This window comes from Sminthopsis crassicaudata, chromosome 3 (assembly GCF_048593235.1).
Source record: "Sminthopsis crassicaudata isolate SCR6 chromosome 3, ASM4859323v1, whole genome shotgun sequence".
Taxonomy (NCBI): domain Eukaryota; kingdom Metazoa; phylum Chordata; class Mammalia; order Dasyuromorphia; family Dasyuridae; genus Sminthopsis; species Sminthopsis crassicaudata.
The window spans coordinates 624,700,371-624,704,984 of NC_133619.1; the positions used below are offsets into that span (position 1 = coordinate 624,700,371).

Below are 4,614 nucleotides of genomic sequence, written 5' to 3' on the forward strand. Positions count from 1 at the left end.
ACTTGCTATTAGTATGTATAATATTTTCCTGGTTCTGTTCATTTCACTCAGCATCAGTTCATGTAAGTCTTTCCAGGCTTTTCTGAAATGACTCAACTTTTTAAAAATATTTTTACCACTATTTCTATATAATTGGTTCCTTTGTAATTCTGTGTTTTGTTTTATGTTATTTGATTTTTAAAAGATTCTGAAAAAGAGATCCATAAGTTTCACCAGAAAGTGAAAAAGTCCATGACCCAAAAAATGTTAGGGAGCCAGAAGGAACCTCAGAGATTGAGTCCAGCACCACCATTTTGCAGATCAGAGAACTAGACGTTAACTATCTTATCCAAGGTCACCCAAGCTATAAAGCTTTAGCGGTCAGATTTTGAGAACAGGGGCCCTTCTACTAGCACAGTGGTACACACAGATTATGCTGATTCTCTTGCCTGAGCACAAGGCTTATTGCCACGAGACACACCATAACTCTGAAAACCAACCCATGGCTCAGCTATTTTTTCCACAAAGAAATCCCCCCAAAAGCTTGTCTTGTTGCCTTGTTGTACCATCCACAGAGCTCTATCACTCCTTTAGGGCTATCTTCACCACCAGAATCCTGGACAAGAAGGCCCTATTAGAATCTAACCCCAGAACCGGAAAAAATCAGCCTTTCTTTTGAATCCAGCTTGCATCATATCTTTTCTGATCAGTCCTCTTGGACTGGAGGAACAGTAGACAATGCAGAGAAGTCTGCCCCTTAGCCTTCTTCTCCCTCCTCTGGTTTTGAGGAAAGGGAACCTGGCAAGAAAGAACCAAAGACTTCTTCCCTGCTCAGCTTACAAATGGCTCCATGCCTTCAGTGCCAAAGGAAGTCTGCAGTCTAATTTAAACATCATGTAAAGGAATGTCCCCATCACAAGAGGAGACTGCCAAGAATCCTATAGTAGCTATAAGGCCTCCTCTGAGCTTCTCGCTGCAATTAGACTGATATCCTAAAGGGATTCTGGACCAGGGGGAAAACAATCAAACTTTTTGGCCCCTCTCCAAACCCAAGAAGTCAGACGGGTCCCCCCTCACTCTTCAGGCATAAGTCCCCTGCATAAAAATGTTAAAGAACATCCCATGGGGGATTATCATAGTTTTAAAGCTGGAAGGGACCTTAGAAGTCAATTAATCTATCAATAAACATTAAGCACATACTGTGTTCTCCAGGCCCTATCTTATCTTGAAATCTACCACTACTGCCCATTTCACAGGAAGAGACTGAGACTGAGAGAAATGACTAGTCCAAAATCACACAGCCAGTGCCAGGATCTGAATTCCAGTCTTCCTGCCTAAGCTAGTATTTTACTAGGCTTCCTAGATGTCATCCTCAGATTCCTGGAATGGAAAGAGTCTTTTAGAATCACCTCACCCTTTGACCAGTCTCTCTGGGTACGATGGTGGCCAAAGAGATTGGAGGTCAAATTCTATGTCTTCCTCAGAAACACAAAGAGAAAAAGAATACAGATGCTCCTCTGGAATAAACATTATTGATCTAAGTCACTAGCATAGCAGACAATGATAGAACACAAGAACTGGACACCCTCTCTTTGATAAAGTGCTTGCCTATATAATTTGCATCCTCTCTTTCTCATGTATGGAAGGACCAATACTTTTTCCTCTTCGTACAGAAGTATTATCAAGTACCCATTAATCAATAATATCATATTTTCTATTATAATCATGCTTGGTTCATAGTAGGTGCTTACTAAATGCTTATTGACTAATTAACTGCATGATTATCATTAATCAGATCAAAATGAATCAAATATATTAAATTAAATATTATAAATATTAATCAAATATAAAATATTATATTACTGATTAATGGGCATGTGGTACAAGCACTATGGATAGAAAGAAAAGCAAAAAGATTGTTCTCTGTGCTCTCAAGGAGCTCCCAGTGTGATGGAGAGAAAAAACAAGTACATACAAATAAAATACAGTCATGATAAATGGGGGATAATCAATAGAGGGAAGGCATAGCACTAAGGGGAAAGGGGGTTAGAAAAAACTATTTGTAGAAGGTGGGATTTTAATGAGAACATGAAGGAAGCCGAGAGTTATTAAATCACAACTCAAAGCAGATTTCCTCTAGGTCACAAAATCCCAGATCTCAGGGGTCATTCAGTCTAACCCGAACTTGAATTCAACAAACAAAAGCATAAAAGTGCTATTTAAATATATTACAAACATTACCATTACAGCCATGATCTCCTTAATGTCCTTAATGGGGTCTGGAGAAACATAACTTTAGATTGGACAACATTCAATTCAATTTAATCCAACAAGCATTTATTAAGAACCTGCTACGTGCCAGGCAACTCACTACAAATACAAATAGGCAATAACAGATCCTTCCTTCAAGGAGCTTACAATCTAGTGGGGGGAAGGCAGGGGAAGGCAGGGGAAGGGGAAGGTACCCACAGTGGATGTGATGGAGAAGTCCTCAGGAGCGCACAGTGGGATGGGAAATGAAAAGATGGCTGGGGATGGGGGGGAAGTGACCTTAAATGGAGATAGTGGGGAATGTCTCACCCTTCAAACAGAAGGGCCCCAGGGGAAGAGGGTACTGGTGCTGTTAGTTCCAGATCGGATGTGATTTTGCAGGATGAAAAGGTTACTGAGTCATGACTGGAAATGGAGGGGAATGTAGCACAGGTGAGAAATGCAGATAAATAAATGCAGTTTATTATTTATTAAGCACCAATTATGAGTCAGGCACTGTGCTAAATGCTGTTGTAATGTCCTTTGTTCTCAAACAAAGACATGATGTCAGGGAGGTGATGTCATGACATGCAAGTGAATTAGATTTAAGTGAGGGCAGGGCTGGGCAGGGTCACTTGCCTCACTTTCCCCTTCAGAGCCATCTGGGGAAAATCAATCTAATCCAAGAAGCATATTTCCCATCTTTTGCCTTTATCTCTCCTTCATTTCATTTGTAAATATCTTTCTCTGCTTCCTTACTCAGGGACTGTTTAAAAGAAAAAAAAAGGTAGGGCTGAAGATAGTGAAAACTAATACATCAACTGAGTATGATGGGAAATGCAATGTGTCACACCTATAGGCTCTCCCTTTACTTTTTTAATGAAGGAAGAGAGGTGAGTTTTCTTAAATTTTACTTTTATTATGAATTCTACCATCATGAATAATCCCAAATATTCTAAGACACAAAGAAATATATGCTAAACAAAGTAGTATTGAATGGTTCAACTTATGTCTGCCATAACTCCTCCCCTTGTCCTCCAAAATGAATTGTCTCGTCTCTTTTTCAGGATGGAGCTTCAACTATCATAGAGGTCTTTACCTTGAACCAAGGACTGCATCAGGTGCTGGAGATACAGAAATAAAACAACTCCTGCCTTCCTTACTCAGGGACTGTTTAAAAGAAGAAGAAAAAAGGTAGGACTGAGGATAGAGAGTGAAAACTAATACATCAACTGAGTATGATGGGAAATGCGATGTGTCACACCGATAGGCTCTCCCTTTACTTTTTTAATGAAGGAAGAGAGGTGAGTTTTCTTAAATTTTACTTTTATTATGAATTCTACCATCGTGAATAGTCCCAAATATTCTAAGACACAAAGAAATATATGCTAAACAAGGTAGTATTGAATAGTTCAACTTATGTCTGCCATAACTCCTCCCCTTGTCCTCTCCAAAATGAATTGTCTCGTCTCTTTTTCAGGATGGAGCTTCAACTATCATAGAGGTCTTTACCTTGAACCAAGGACTGCATCAGGTGCTGGAGATACAGAAATAAAACAACTCCTGCCTTCCTTACTCAGGGACTGTTTAAAAGAAGAAGAAAAAAGGTAGGACTGAGGATAGAGAGTGAAAACTAATACATCAACTGAGTATGATGGGAAATGCGATGTGTCACACCGATAGGCTCTCCCTTTACTTTTTTAATGAAGGAAGAGAGGTGAGTTTTCTTAAATTTTACTTTTATTATGAATTCTACCATCGTGAATAGTCCCAAATATTCTAAGACACAAAGAAATATATGCTAAACAAGGTAGTATTGAATAGTTCAACTTATGTCTGCCATAACTCCTCCCCTTGTCCTCTCCGAAATGAATTGTCTCGTCTCTTTTTCAGGATGGAGCTTCAACTGTCATAGAGGTCTTTACCTTGAACCAAGGACTGCATCAGGTGCTGGAGATACAGAAATAAAACAACTCCTGCCCTCGAAGAGCTTTCATTCTCCCCAATGGAGAAGGAGGAAGCAAAAGACCAGTCATTCCAAGAAGGGAGAAATTATGGGCTTTGAATGAGGTGAGAACTGAAATGAAGATGGGCCTCTGGAAGAAGCATAGGAATATAGTCTTGGAGTTGAAGGAGACACTTCAGAGGCCATCTCATGCAACCTTTTTTTTTTTTAATCTTTTTATCTTTTTTTTTTTTAATATAAATCCATTAATTCCCTGTTTATTGTGTAAATTATTTTTGATATAATTTTTAAAGCTATTCTTTTTGAAAGGTTTTCTACAATTTTTACTATGAAATGACAAAATTAAAGGACAATAATGATATAACTTGATTTTTTTTTTTGAGACAATAGGAGTTAACTGACTTGACCAGGGTCACACA

The 4,614-nt window shown here is 38.8% G+C and overlaps 1 long non-coding RNA gene across 1 annotated transcript; it reads left to right on the plus strand.

Moving 5' to 3' along the window:
- Nucleotides 1–3,444: 3,444 nt before the first annotated feature.
- Nucleotides 3,445–4,206, plus strand: LOC141564198 (uncharacterized). The gene is made up of 3 exons (XR_012488590.1): nucleotides 3,445–3,533; nucleotides 3,710–3,836; nucleotides 4,123–4,206. It is a non-coding gene; the product is annotated as an uncharacterized LOC141564198 (long non-coding RNA).
- The last annotated feature ends 408 nt before the right edge of the window (nucleotides 4,207–4,614 follow it).